Raw genomic sequence first — 16,597 nt, 5'->3', positions numbered from 1 at the left:
GCATTTTTACTCCACTTTTACCAGCCAGCATTGACTGAACATCTCCCTGTGTCAGGCACTAAGCTGGGTCTGGTGAGGTGGCAGTGATGAATAAGACATGATTTCTACCCCTGTGGAGAGGCAGTAGAGGGCAGTGGTTATGACATAGCCTTTGAGATCAGTCAGATTGTATTCCTTACTAGCTCTGTATACTTGAACTTATTAGTTGACTGTTCTTTGCCTCAGGTTCCTTGTCTTTAAGGTGAGAATGAATAATAGCACCTCTTTAAAAGATTGTTTAGTGAATAAATTAAATAATCCATATAAAGCATCTATGACAGCTAAGAGAATCTTCAATAAATATTAGCTACAATTATTATGTATAAATGGAAGCTCTCAATCTAGGGAGGAAAAAGGCACACAGGTAGGCAAGTCAGCCTATCTGGGTATGTCAGGGAGAGGGCACTCTGATTGAAGAACTTAGAGGAAGAAGGATTTGAAGAGAGATGTTTAGAAACACAAAAGTGATCATTTTGGCAAACAGACCAAACAACTCACTTGGGCATTTCATTGTTCTTTGTTCAATGCTATAAATATAAGTGATTATGCGTTTGTTTTTTAAAATAAATCTCAAGTCTTCTACCAAGATTTGAGGACCACGATGCATTTAACTATTTAATCGGATGTAGTCTGTCAATATATATACATAAACTATAGTTTTCTAGAATTGTGAAGGGAACAACAGTATTGTCTGACTACACCAATTATGCAGGTGTAGAGAGCCCTGCTAGGGGTGCACTACTCCACCCAGCAGAGAGGTGAGAAAAGGTTTTCGTTTCCTCATTGTGGTCTTATGGCCACTGAATAGGCATCACTTCTGGAAAATGGCCACCAATCTGCTCACCCACTTTGTGGAGAGTAGTGGAAAGGAGGGGAGTCTAGCTACTTACCAGGTAGGCTGGATAGCATCAAGGAGTTCACTTGTTGCAACCAATTTGAAAGACTCATTGAATTGGTTTGTTTACAGAGTGATGGACAGACATGGTAGGGTATCAGAAATAATTTGAATTCCTAGTATATTGGTGGTTTATTTATGAAGTATAAATTTGCAGGAAGTTAAGGGCCATAATTTATTGAGCACCTACTATGTTTTCAGAACTCAGAGTTTTTCCATACATTATTACCTGGAATCTTCAGTCTAACCTTACAAGGAAGGTATTATTATTCTCATTTTATAGATGAAGTAAGAGAAGTTCAGAAGTTACAGATCTCTGAATGTGCTTTTTAAGTCAGAGATGTTGGCTTTAAGAACAGAACTGCAGTCAGGCTGGTGTTAATGGGTTTTACAGTATAATATAACAGACAGTCACAGAAACATCAAAAAACAAGACGTGGGTGGTATACCTTGAGCAAGTGAACATCAAGGGCTGTTTCTCCTCACTGCTTCTCTCTCTTTCTGAATATACTTTGGCCCTAATTATTCTATTTTTTTAACTAGAGTCTATCACACAGTTGGGTCGGGTCCGACATGAGTCTGATGTCCGGCCGTGAAGCAATCAGTGAAAACCAGAGGGTTGAAGTTATGCAGGTGGAGAAAGCCGCATAATCTTCAAAGGTGTCACAAAGCTATTAAATGGCAGAGGCAGAATCCCAAGTCACAGAGGTCTGATGCCCATATTCTTTTTTTTTTTAATTTTTTTTATTGCATTTTAGGTTTTGGGGTACATGTGCAGAACATGCAAGACAGTTGTATAGGTACGCACATGGCAGTGTGTTTTGCTTCCTTTCTCCCCTTCACCCACATTTGGCCCATATTCTTTCCACTAGAAGAAAGGGGTGGGGCAGAAGGTTTGAGTAAGACATTCAGCTGTCTGCCCCGAATGATAGCTCCACATTGTGCAAGGCCTGAGGAAAAACACGGTAAGTGGCAAGGAGCTCAGAAGTCATACTGTTTAAATTCCTCATTTTATTGGCCAAATGACTTGGCAAAGCAACGTGGTTAATATTTATTTAAAGTATATTTGGGTAGGAAAAATATAGGACTGTTCTCCTGAATGCATAAATAATCTAACATCTTTCAAACATTGTGGGGTTGAAGCAGGCTAAGGAGCAAAAAGCCTAAGCTTCCAGGTCTGAATATTTAATCTACCTAAATCCAACACCACAAATCAAGTATTCATTTCACTTTGGCATTAAAACCAAAGTTGATGAGCGAGTTAAAGTTATCTCCTTTACCCTCTAGTCAGAAAATATTTTTCCAACTTGGTCCTAATCTTCACATAAAATGCATATAAAGAATGTTGGAAATGCACATTTGTATCTCTCCCTGAGAAAGTTTTCAGGAAATAATCTCAGATAAGTCAAAAGACAAAGTTGTACAGATATTCTTGGCAGATTCCCCTGAGTACCAAACTCAAAAAAATCTTAAGGTTCAGTAAATGGTTTAGTGAAATATTGTAGATTGCTATAAGAAAGTGCTATGCTATCATTTTAAGATGATGCAGAAACAAAATTATTATATCATAATGTAAAATTTAAAAATGGCGTGAATTCCACAATTGCAACAATAAAATAATATATGCAAGTGAAGGGTACCATCTGATATGGTTTTGCTCTGTGACTCCATCCAGATCTCACCTTGAACTGTAATCCCCATATTCCCTATGTGTCAAGGGTGGGAGCAGGTGGGGGAAACTGGATCATGGGGGTGGTTCCCCCTATGCTGTTCTTGTGATAATGAGCGAGCCTCATGAGATCTGATGGTTTTACAAGCATCTGGCATTTCCCCTGCTGCACTCACTCTGTCCTGTCACCCTGTTAAGAAGGTGCCTGCTTCTCCATTTCCTTTCCCCCATGACTGTAAGTTTCCAGAGGTCTACCAAGCAATGCAGAACTGTGAGTCAATTAAACCTCTTTCCTTTACACAGTATCAGGTATTTCATCATAGTATAAGAAGAGTCTAATACATTGTCTATAAATTGAAAACAGTTTTTTAAGTATGAAGAAACTAAAGGGATTTTCCATAGGATCATATTATTTTCATTGATAATCATATTATATTACCAATAATGGCCAAAATGTATTGAGTAATTACTTTATTAAGTGCTTTGCTTACATCTTTTAACTTAATTATTTTTAGGAAGACAGTATCATACATTACACTTAATGAAGAAACTGAGGATAAAAAAGGTTAAGCAAATGCCTGAGATACAATTCTAAGAGGTTTCCCCAGAGTTCAAGTTCCTAATTAAGGAATAGTAATGATAATAACAACAGCTAACAATTAAGTGACACTTAATGTATGCCAGGCACTGTTCTAAGTGCTTTAGGTTAACTAACTCATTTAATCCTCAGATTAATCCTATGATGTGTGTACTAATATGATTCATTTTCACAGGTAAGGAAACCATATCCCAGAATCAGGGCCCCCAGCTGGGCTGTGGGTGAATCAAAATTAGAACTCAGTCTTCCTGCCTCCAAAGTCTGTACTCCCGTCTGCTCACTGCTCTAGTTCCAGGACTTAGTAGAAATGGCAAGGAAGAAATAAAGAAATAAATTTTAAAGAGAAATGTAAAGAACTTGTGATAACTCCAAAACAATTCCAAACATTTCTGCCTGAAGGAGTGGGAGGAAAGTAGCTTTATTCACTAAAAAAGGAGGTTGATTTGAGCATGTTAAATTTTAGGTAACTGTGAAATATGTTGAGTGAAAATTCCAGCTGGGTGCTGGGAAGCATGGGGATGTTGTATGCAACACAAAATGACTCAATACACGGATTCGAGACCAATAATGTGAGAGGTGATAATTCCTAACTCTCAATATGAATTGATTTTTTGAAAGAGAAATTTTAGAGGGAAGAGCAGTCTTCAAGAAAATTGATAGTAAAAAGTTAAGACATGGAAATTTCATAAGGCAGAGTCATGAAGAGCAGCTAACTTTCCTTCTCTTGTCTGATTGCTCTAGCTAAGACTTCCAGCATTATGTTGGACAACAGTGGTGAAAATGGGTATCTTTGTCATGTTCCAGATTTAAGAGGAAACATTTTCAGTTTTTCCTCATACAGTATGACACTAGCTGCGGGTCTGTCATATATGGCTTTTATTATGTTGTGGTATGCTCCCTTTATACCCAGTATTCTGAGCTGGTTTTTTTTTTTATCATGAAAGATGTTGATCTTTATCAAATGGTGTTTTGACATCCATTGAAATGATCATATGGTTTTTGTCCTTCATTCTGTTGATATGATGCATCACACTGACAGATTTGCATATGTTGAACTAATCTTGCATCCCTGGGATAAATCCAACTTGGTCATGATGAATGATCTTTATAACTTATTGTTAAAGTTCATTGCTAGTATTTCTTGAGGATTTTTGCATCAATATTCATTAGAGATGTTATCCTGTAGTTTTTATTTATTTATTTATTTTAATATGCCTTTGCCTGGTTTTGGTATTAAGGTAATACTAGCCTCATAGAATCAGTTTGGAAGTATTCCCTCCTCCTTTGTGTTTTGGAACACTTTGAGTAGGATTAGTATGGGTTTTTTAAATGTTTGTTAGAGTTTAGCAGTGAAGCCATTGGGTCCTAGGCTCTTCTTCACTGGGAGATCTTTTATTATGGCTTCAATCTTATTACTTTTTATTGACCTGTTCAGGTTTTGGATTTCTTCATGGTTCGATTTCGGCATGATGTATGTTCCTAGGAATTTATCTCTTTCTTCTATATTTACCAGTTTATCAATGTATCGTACCTAATAATGATCCTTTGAATTTCTACTGTATCAGTTGTAATGTCTTTTTTTTCATCTCTGATTTTATTTATTTGGGACTTCTTTCGATTTTGTCTTAGTCTGGCGAAAGGTTTGTCAGTTTTGTTTGTCTTTTCAAAAAATCAACTTTTTGTTTCATTGATCTTTTGTATTGTTTTCTTCATTTAAAATTCATTTATGATCTGATTTTTATTATTTATTTTCTTCTACTAATTTTGGGGTTGTTTTGCTCTTGCTTGTCTACGTGTTTAAGAAGTCTCATTAGGTTATTTATTGAAAGTTTTTCTTTCACTGTGTTCACTGTATTCCATAGGTTTTGATATGTTGTGTTTCTATTATCATTTGTTTCAAGAAATTTTTCAAGTTCCTTCCTAATTTCTTTATTGACATACTGGTCATTCAGGAGCATATTGTTTAGTTTCCATATATTTGTATAATTTAAAAAATTCTTCTTGGTATTGATTTGTAGTTTTATTTCATTGTTGTCAGAGAAGATGATTAATTACTTTAATTCTTTGAATGTATTAACTTGTTTTGTGACCTAACATATGGTCTACCCTTGAGAGTGATCCATGTGCTAAGAGAAAAATGTGTATTCTGCAGCCACTGGATAAAATATTATGTAAATGTCTGTTAGGGTACATTTGTTCTATGGTGCAGAATAAGTCTGATGTTTCTTTGTTGGTTTACTGTCTGGGAGTTTTGCCCAATGCTGAAAGTGGGATGTTATAATCTCCAGCTACTAATGTATTGGAGTCTATCTCTTTGGTTCCATATATTTCCTTTATATATCTAGTTGCTCTAGTGTTGGGTACATATATATTTACAATTGTTATACCCTCTTGCTGATTCAACTGCTTTGTCATTATATGATGACCTTTTCTGTCTCTTCTTATGGTTTTTGTCTTGAAATCTATTTTGTCTTATAAGTATAGCTACTGATGATCTTTTTTGGTTTCCACTGGCATGGAATATCTTTTTCCATCTCATTATTTTCAGTCTTTGTGTATATTTCTAGGTGAAGTGTTTTTTTTTTTATAGGCAATAGATCATTGGGTCTTGTTTTTTTCCATCCATTCAGCCACTATATGTCTTTTCATTGGAGAATTTGGTCCACTCACATTCAGTGTTATTATTGATAAATAAGGGCTTCCTCCTCCATTTTGTTATTTGTCTTCTGGTGTTTTTTCTTTTGTTATTTTCTGTCTTTCTTTTAGTTAAGGTGTTTTTTTCTGGTGGTATGCTCTAATTTTTTGCTTTTTATTTTTTATGTACCCATTGTATGTTTTTAAATTCAAAATTACCATGAGGCTTGCAAATACTATCTTGTAACCCATTATTTTAAACTGATGACAGTGTAACACTGATGCATAAACAAATAAATATGCAAAAATACTAACAGAAACTCTACACTTTAATTTGTTGTCTCCCCACCCCCCCACTTTTTAACTTTTTATTGTTTCTCTTTATGTCTTTTTTGTATTATGTCTTGAAAATTCGTTGAGGTTATTATTTTTGATAGGTTTATCTTTTAGTCTTTCTGCTTAGGTCAAGAGTTTACAGCCCACAGTTACAGTGTTATGCTATTATGTGTTTTTCTGTGTGCCTACTATTATCAAAGAGTTTTGTACCTTCAAATGCTTTCTTCTTACTCATTAACACTATTTTTTTTTTTCCAGATTGAAAAGCTTCCTTTAGTGTCTCTCATAGGACAGATCTAGTGCTGATGAAATCCCTCAGCTTCTGTTGTCTAGGAACGTAGTTATTTCTCATTTATGCTTAAGGAATATCTTTGTTGAATATATCATCCTAGGATAAAAGTTTTTTCCTACAGCACTTTTTTTTTTTTTTTTTTTTGAGACGGAGTTTCGCTCTTGTTACCCAGGCTGGAGTGCAATGGCGCGATCTCGGCTCACCGCAACCTCCGCCTCCTGGGTTCAGGCAATTCTCCTGCCTCAGCCTCCTGAGTAGCTGGGATTACAGGCACGCGCCACCGTGCCCAGCTAATTTTTTGTATTTTTAGTAGAGACGGGGTTTCACCATGTTGACCGGGATGGTCTCGATCTCTTGACCTCATGATCCACCCGCCTCGGCCTCCCAAAGTGCTGGGATCCTACAGCACTTTTAATATGTCATACCACTCTCTCTTGTTTCCACTGAAAAGTCTGCTGTCAGATGTATTTGAGCATTGTAATACGCTATTTGTTTCTTTTCTCTTTCTGCTTTTTCGATTCTTTCTTTATCCTTGACCTTTGGGAGTTTGATTATTAAATGCTTTGAAGTAGTCTTCTTTGTGTTAAATGTGCTTCGTTCTCTATAATCTACTTGTACTTTAATGTTAATATCTTTCTCTAGGTTTGGGAAATTCTTTGATATTACCCTTTTGAATAAATGATCTATTGCTGTCGCTTTCTCTACCTCCTCTTTAAAGCCAATAACTCTTAGATTTGGCCTTTTGAGGCTTTTTTGATAGATGTTGTAGGTGTGCTTTATTATTTTTTATTATCTTCTCTGTGTATTCTCAAATAGCTTGTATTCAACCCCAGTAATTTTTCTGCTTGATCAATGCTGCTATTAAGAGACTTTGATGCATTTTTCAGCATACCAATTGCACTTTTCAGCTCTAGAATATCTGCTTGATTCTCTGTAATTATTTCAATATGCTTGTTAAATTTATCTTGGGAATTCTGAATTCTTTCTATGTGTTATCTTGAATTTCTTTGAGTTTTCTCAAAACAGTTATTTTGAATTATCTGTGTGAAAGGTGAGGTCATGTTTTCTTGGATGGTGTTGATGCTTATAGATGTTTGTCAGTGACTGGCCTTTAGGCATTTATGGTAGTCTTCACAGTCTGGGCTTGTTTGTGCCTGTCCTTCTTGGGAAGGATTTCCAGATATTCAAGGGGACTTGAGTCCTAGGCCCAATAACAATGTGATTTTTGCCGACTCACAGAATTACTACCATGGTGCTCTCAGATGAGATATAAAAGAATTCTCTGGATTACCAGAGAGACTCCTGTTTTTTTTTTTTTTCCTTTCTCTTAAACAAATGAAGTCTCTCTCTCTTTGCTGAGACACCTAGATTTGGGGATACCATGATTCAAGCTGCTCTGTAGCCACCATCACTGGGTTTACACTGGGTCAAACCTGAAGCCAGCATAGGACTAGGCCTGCCCAAGTCCCATTCCTTCAGGGCAGTGAGTTCCCCTGGGCCTTTGATTGGTTTAAAGTTGCTGTCTGGAGGCCAGGGATTGGAGTAAAAAACATTAGCAATTTACTTGATGTTCTATTCTACCGCAGCGAAGCTGGTACTCAAATTACAATACAAAGTTCTTACTGTTCTTCCCTCCCCTTTCCATAGGCAGAGGAACCTCTTCCTGTGGCCACTACTGATTTTTTTCATGAATACACATTTTCTTGTTTCTGTGAATGCATACATATGTGTGTGTAGTCTATAGATAACATACAAACACTATATGTTTATATATATATAGTATTCATATGTATAGAATGTTTGTATTACATATGAAATGTTTTAGATTGTTATCTAACATATTTCATATTGTTAGATGGTGATACAGTTTGGCTGTGTCCCCACCCAAATCTCATCTTGAATTGTAGCTTTCATAATTTCCATGTGTTGTGGAAGGGACCTGGTGGGAGATAACTGAATCACTGGAGCAGTTTCCCCCATATTGTTCTCATGGTATTGAATAAGTCTCACAAGATCTGATGGTTTTATAAGGGGTTTCCCCTTTTACTTGGCTCTCTTTTCTCTCTTGCCTGCCACCATGTGAGACATGCCTTTCTCTTCCTTGCCTTCTGCTATGATTGTGAGGCCTCCCCAGACAGGTGGAACCATGAGTCCATTAAACCTTGTTTTCTTTATAAATTACCCACCGTATCAGGTATGATTTTATTAGTAGTATAAGAACTGACTAATACAGGTGGTTATCTAAAGCTGCTTTAGAAGTTCTGAGCACATAAATGGTGTTTATTCATTGCTAGATACATTATAAGGTATCTGGGAAGTTAACTTGGAGAATCCACAATGTCAGAATATTTAGGCCCTTTCTGTTCAGAATTTCCCACAGAAGAGACAATATTTGCTTACCTTCCAGAATTCTGGGAACAGAAAGGGAAACAAAGATTCCCAAAGAGAACCTATAAACCCAATATGAGATATAAGTCAAGATGATAAACCACTTGGAGGGATTGGCAAAAAGTTAGGACTATTCAAGTTAACCCAGAAAGTCTGACTATTTTAATCTTTTAAATATATAAACCAGAACACTTTGAACTGTAATAATAACATGATTATCAGTTAAAGAAAACAATGTGTTGCCAGTAATCCCAGCCAGCACTTTGGGAGGCTGAAGCAGGCAGATCACCTGAGGTTAGGAGTTCAAGACCAGCCTGACCAACATGGAGAAACCTTGTCTCTACTAAAAAAATACAAAATTAGCCAGGCATGGTGGCTCATGCCTGTAATCCCAGCTACTTGGGAACTGAAGCAGAAGAATTGCTTATACCCTGGAAGCAGAGGTTGTGGTAAGCCAAGATTGCACTCCAGCCTGGGCAACAAGAGTAAAACTCTGTCTCAAAAAAAAAAAAAAAAAAAAAGGAGAAATAAAACAATATATCAAATAATTCACATGTGTTTTTAGGTATGTTGAATTACCAGATGGTAATTCAACTTCTTTGAATTACCGTCTGTTTTAGATAATCAGGCTTTCTCCCAGAGCCACTAGAGGGGGTGCTGCCTTTCTAGTACCTTGATTTCACCCTCTTAATGGTGAAGTAAGAAAGTAATATTTCTGTATGTTTCTAATGTGCATCATGCACTGAGTCTTTAAAAAACTTGTCAAGGTTTTAGAGATAGCTATTAATAAGTTATTTTATTTTGAAAATATTTTCCCAAGGCTTCCTTTTTAATGAAAACAAGAATGATAGTAACTAAGTTATATTACAATTACATGTGAATGTTTGGAATTTAAATATTTAGTTGTCTTTACATTTTACATCATTATATTCTAATAGGCAATGTTCATTGGGATAAATTACAAACACACTCACAAACAAACCAGTATTGTAGTTAAAAAGTTAATTTTATCCCAGCACTTTGGGAGGCTGAGGTAGGCAGATCACTTGAGGTCTGGAGTTTGAGACCAGCCTGGCAAACATGGTGAAACCCCATTTCTACTAAAAATACAAATATTAGCCAGGTGTAGAGGTATGTGCCTGTAATCCTAGCTACTCAGGAGGCTGAGGTAGGAGAATCACTTGAATCTAGTAGGCAGAGGTTGCAATGAGCCAAGATCATACCACTGCACTCCAGTGGGGACAAGAAACTGAGACTTCATAAAAAAAAAAAAGTTGGGCTAAATAATTTCAGGAATATAATGAAAAATACAATCACAGCTTCAATATTAAACTAGGTCAAGCAGAAGAAAGAATTTCTGAACTTGAAGTGAAGTCTTTAGAAATAATTCAGTCAGACAAAATAAGTAAATAAATAAGAAAGAATGAAAATGTTGTAAACCAGGGGCATCTGAGACAAGTCTCAATCAATTTAAAAAGTTTATTTTGCTAAGGTTAAGGACATGCCCATGACAGCCTCAGGAGGGCCTGATGACATGTGCCCAAGGTGGTGAGGGAACAACTTGGTTTTATACATTTTAGGGAGACATGAGTCTTTGATCCATGTATGTAAGATGTACATTGGTTCAGTCCAGAAAGGTAGGACACCTTGATGCTGGGAGGCAGCTTCTAGGTCATAAGTAGATAAAAGACAAGTAGATGCATTCTTTTGAGTTTCTGATTAGCCTTTCACTAACTACACAATTTATAGGAATAGTCACTTATGTCTTGATCTGGCTTAGTGAAACAATACGTCAAAGGAAGCAATCAGATAGGCATTTGTCTCACATGAACAGAGGGATGACTTTGAGTTCTGTCTGTCCTTTGTTCACAAAATATTTCCTTGTGGGCAACTTGTGAGGAAGGTATGTAGCTTTAATTTTTTTTTTTTTTTTTTTTTTTTTTTTGGAGCTATCTTATTTAGGAATAGAATGGAAGGTAAGTTTGCCCTTGCCGCTTCAGAATGACTTTTCCATCTGGCTTAGGGATTTTAGGGTCCCAAGATTTATTTTTCTTTCACAAAGCTTATAGGACTTTCAGGATATCATTAAGTAGCCTTAATGAAATATATGAATCTGAGAGCTGCAGAAGTAGAAGAAGTGTGAAGAGGCATAGTGAACATATTTAAGAAAATAACAGCTGAAAGTTTCCCATGTCTAAGAGAAATATGAAAATCTAGATCCAGTATATCCAAGATGTCTAACTCTCAAAGGCCTCAAATATACTTAACCCAAAAAACTCTCCAAGGCCTGCTAAGCTCATACTTTCAAAAGGCAAAGACAAAGAAAGAATTTTAAAAATAGGGGAAAACAGTAAGTTACATGTAAGGAAATCTCCATTAGACTAACAACAGTTTTCTCAGCAGTAAATTTGCACACTAGGAAAGAATGGAACAACATATTTAAGGTGCTGAAAACACCCCTGCTGGCCAAGAATACTGTACTCAGCAAAGATATTCTTCAAAAATGAAGGCTAAAGTCTTTCCCAGGCAAGCAGAAATAGGAAATTTATCACCACTAGACTGATCTTACAAGAAATACATCAGAGAATCCTGGATCTAGAAATGAAAGGAAAAGAAAGCAGATTAGAATATAAAACTCACTGGCAGAATGGATACACCAATGAGCAATAGAAAGGCATCTAACTTATCACTATAGAAATACATTCAATAAAAATGACACGCAATATAAGAGGAAGAAAGAAAGGATGCACAAAACAACAAGAAAACAGTTAACAAATTGAGAAGAGTAAGACCTCAGCTATCAATAGTAACCTTGAATATAAATGGATTAAATCCCCCAATTAAAAGATATAAAATAGCTTAAAAAACCATTGGATTAAAATATGGATAATTGTTTTGAAATGAATGAATTAAAAAAAACAACACCCAACTATATGCTTCTTATAAAACACTCACTTCACCTTTAAAAATGCATGTAGATTTAAAGTTAATGGATGGAAAAAGATATTCCATTTAAAGTGAAACCAAAAATGATCAGGAGTAGCTAAACTTAACATCAGATAAAATAGACTTTAAGCAAAAAAAAAAAAAAAAAAAAAAAAAAAAAAAAAAAAAAATCCTGTCATTTGTGGCATCATGGAGGAGTTTGGAGAACATTATATGAAATGAAATAAGCCAGACACAGAAAGATAAATACTGCATATTTTCCCTCATATGTGGAAGCTTTATAAGTTGATCTTATAAAAATAGAAAGCAGAATGCTCACTAGAGGCTGGTAATATTTGGGGGAAGTGAGGGATAGAGAGAGGTTGATTAATAGATACAAAATTACAGCTAGGTAGGAGGAATAAGTTTTATTTGTTCTATATCATTACAGGGTGATATAGTTGGTTAAACACTCTCATATCATTACTTGACAGAAGTACTGAATTCTATCAAGTGAATTCAACACCGTGAGAGTGAATTCAACATTCTCATATAAGTACTTGATAGAAGTAGAAAGAATATTAGTGAGGATATACTAGAACTGAATAATAAAACATTACCAACCAACTTGAGCTAATTAACATTAATTGAACATTATATACAATTATGAAATTGTATGTATTATTTTCAAATGACTGGGAACTTCATCAAGATGGACCCAATTCTACAAAATGATACTCAAAATGTCTGAAATGATTAATATTTAAATATTATCTAGTTATTGAATATAGACTTCATTCACTCTAATTTTAAGAGTAATTTTTATGATTCTATCAAATCAAATAAATTATACTGATCTTTTGTCTTTCTAATCTTATACTAGCTTATATGATCCACAAAGTAGCAGAAGTTAATTGTTATTCTCTATTATTCTTTTGATTGCTACAATATATCTGAAATAAGTCACCCAACATCAGAGTTGTTAAAAATTAACATAAAGTTCAAATTATTGAAACTTTGAACTTTCCTTTTTCTGAGGAAGATTTTTGCAGCTGATTAAATCTGGGTTTTATCAAGGATGCCCATGTGCCCCAGTTCTGGTTCACACATAGGAAGAGTAAAGTGATCATATAATTAATTGTCAGAACCAGAACACTTTTGAGAGTGAGAGGTAAGTCATTAATAATTATTTTGTAATTATATTCTCAGCAAACCAAGACATATCATTCCCCATCCATAACTGTTCAAGCCAGAGCCTGGGTTTTATTGGTATATAAGCTTATCAATCATATAAATACTACTCAGTTTTTCAGGGGACTAACCAGTATGGTAAGCAAAAAGTCAATATCCCTACTACTATGAATAAGAAATGTGTACATTCACAGGGTGACAATTTGGCGGAGACTAGCAAAAATATAAGTTCTTGACTCTAGAATTCAAATTTTTCATTGCTAGGAGGCAGTAGGGCACTCAATCCCCACACACCATTATATTATATTATGAAATGCTTTGATTTCAACTCAACTCAGCCCCACCATTGTAAACAGAACTAAAGTGCCAATCCTGGCTCCTCACGAACATTTATCTTAGAAAGGTATTAGGAAGGAGTAATTTAAGCATTTTATGACCACAATACATGAGCATTTAGAACTCTCTTCCTTTCTCTAGATCTCACGTAGTAAAAGATCATGAAACAATGCCCACAGTGTTATCTCAGGGTAATCCTCAAGGCCTGCCTTGAGCCCTAAATATCTCTTTTGATCTTTGATATAACAATGATAAATATATTCTTCAAAGACCACAAAACACTTTCACTAATGTAGTTTCAATCTTCATAAAAATGAATAGAGTTGGTAGAATAATGATTAGTTTTCCATTATTTCAAAAGTGAAGAAACATTATCAGAGAGATCAAGGTCACACAGTAAGAAAGTGGTAGAACTTTTTACTTTAGCTTCTGCGTCTCTTCCATAAAACAAAATAGTTGCTATGGAAACTAGATTTTTTTTTTTTTTTTTGGTAGAATGATTTTAGGTTTAGACCCAGTAATGGGACTGCTGGTTCAAATGACAATTTTAAGTTCTTTGAGAAATCTCCAAACTGTTATCCACAGTGGCTGAACTAATTTACATTCCCATCAGCATTGTATAAGCATTTCCTTTCCTCTATAGCTTCACCAAAATTGGTCACTTTTTGACTTTTTGATAATAACCATTCTGACTGATGTGAGATGGTATCTCATTGTGTTTTTGATTTGTGTTTCTCTGATGATTAGTGATGTGGACCATTTTTCATGTTTGGCCATTTGTGTATCTTTTGAGAAGTGTCTGTTCATGTCTTTTGCCCATTTTAAATAGGGTTATTTGGTTTTTGCTAGTTTTATTGTAGTTCATTATAGATTCTGGGTATTAGACCTTTGTTGGATGCAGAGTTTGTGAATCTATACTCCCATTATGTAGGTTATCTGTTTACTCTGTTGGTATATATTTTTTAATTTTCAACTTTTAAGTTGAGGGACACATGTGCATGATGTGCAAGTTTGTTATGTAGGCAAACATGTGCCATGCTGGTTCACTGCACAGATCACCCTATCACCCAGGAATTAAGCTCAGCATTCATTAGCTATTCTTCCTGACCCTCTCCCTCCTTCTACCCAATGCCCTCCAACAGGCCCCAGTGTGTGTTGTGGAAACTAGATTTTGTTGTTCTTGAAATGACTTTAAATATAACATCTTTCATTATTTAGCATTAATAAATTCACCCTGAGATTTATAACAAATATCAGAGTTTTCCCTGAGAGCAAGGTATTTGTAACGGCTAACAACAACAACAACAACAACGAAACTGGGGTAAGTCAGGTAGCTTAGTAGAATGTTGAATGCTGAAAGAATTGAAAACAAATTGTATGAATTTCACAATTTTTTCTCAGACTCTTCTTTACTGGGACTAACATGTGGGGAGGAACCTTAATCTTAGTGCTAAAGCAATAGCTTAAGTTTTAGTATTTCTCTTGCTGGAGAACTCTACTGTTGAAGGAGATAAGTCATTTTAGGGATATTGCTTATTTTTTCTCTTCTTTCTTATTTGGGTCCTTCATTTATTTAGTAAGCAATTGTTAATGTGGTTAAAAATTTATGCAATCTTGCATATATGCAGTCAAGATGTGTTTTTAAAATTATGCTTAAAAATGTAGGTTATTATAATGATCTAAATAATCCTTGTGCTCTTTATCTTTTGTTAAAAAGAAATGCTCAGTTTTCCAGAGTCTTCATGTTCCCCAATTCTCTCCGAGGGCATCTGGGGGAAGGAAGACTTTCCCAGCTCCGTAGCACTTGTAATGTGCTTCTTTCCTCAGTCTTCATGACAATGCCTCTGTCTTCCTGGGTGCTGCTCACTTACTGTACTTGTAGCAGAGGCCTTATCTGGTGGAGCTCATGGTATGGTTTATTTTGGTTGGCCAGAGCCCAGTGTTGCTCTACTGATCACTCAGCTCACTTTAGCTCTAGCTGTTGCAGCAAACCCCATGTCTCCCATCTGGCCTCCCATTCTGATGGTCCATCTCAAGCTAAAGCTGAAGATCTTGATATATCTTACAAATTCAGGCCCTGTGGGTGGGAAAGTTATTTGACTCTCAAGTCACTTGATTGTTCAGTCATTCCCCTTTTCCCTGCTTGCTTTACCCTGCAAAAAGGAAGTGAGGTATATATTTTCTGCCTTGGCCTTGTAGTCACAGAATGCTGCCTTAAAAGCTAAACTTCATGGCTTATCTCTGTCTAACCATACGTTATTGCCACATGAACTCTGGCACGACTCTGCCCTAGATTAGGCAGGATGGACTGTGGTTGGGATGTTTTCTTAGACCCAAATAAGACTTCACACTTCCTCTTCTAGAGTATCCCTTCTTTCCTAACACTCATTCCTGGCTGAAGTCAAGCAGAAGACATCAGGACATTTATAAGGGACTGTTTTCTACTGCTCCTTCTTCCTTTTCCCTCCCATTCCACAACCCCCTACTCTCAGAGGGATAGACTTTTCTCCGTTCCTCTGTGTCACATTCTCTTCCTATTATCATGTAGCAAGCCCTGGTTGTCACAAGCAGAAGAGATAGGTGTTACCATTGTGCCAGAAATCTGAGTCTTCTTCAGCGTTTAAAAAAAAAAGTTTTAAAAATTCTCTACCCTAGAGTGGATTGGCAACCAACAGAATGGGAAAAAATTTTCACAGTCTACCCATCTGACAAAGGGCTGATATCCAGAATTTACAAACAACTCAAGCAGATTTACAGGAAAAAAACAAACAAGCCCATTCAAAAGTGGGCAAAGGATATGAACAGATACTTTACGAAAGAAGACATATATGAGGCCAACAATCATATGAAAAAATGCTCATCGTCACTGGTCATCAGAGAGATGCAAATCAAAACCACATTGAGATACCATCTCACGCCAGTTAGAATGGCGATCATCAAAAAATCTGGAGACAACAGATGCTGGAGAGGATGTGGAGAAAAAGGAACACTTTTACACTGTTGGTGGGAGTGTAAATTAGTTCAACCATTGTGGAAGACAGTGTGGCGATTCCTCAAGGCCTTAGAAATAGAAATTCCATTTGACCCAGCAATCCCATTACTGGGTATATATCCAAAAGACTATAAATCGTTCTACTATAAGGACACATGTACACGAATGTTCATTGCAGCACTGTTTACAATAGCAAAGACCTGGAATCAACCCAAATGCCCATTGATAATAGACTGGATTGGAAAAATGTGGCACATATACACCATGGAATATTATGCAGCAATCAGAAATGATGAGTTCGT

This window comes from Callithrix jacchus, chromosome 3 (genome assembly GCF_049354715.1).
Source record: "Callithrix jacchus isolate 240 chromosome 3, calJac240_pri, whole genome shotgun sequence".
Taxonomy (NCBI): domain Eukaryota; kingdom Metazoa; phylum Chordata; class Mammalia; order Primates; family Cebidae; genus Callithrix; species Callithrix jacchus.
Note: the sequence above shows the minus strand (reverse complement) of the source record.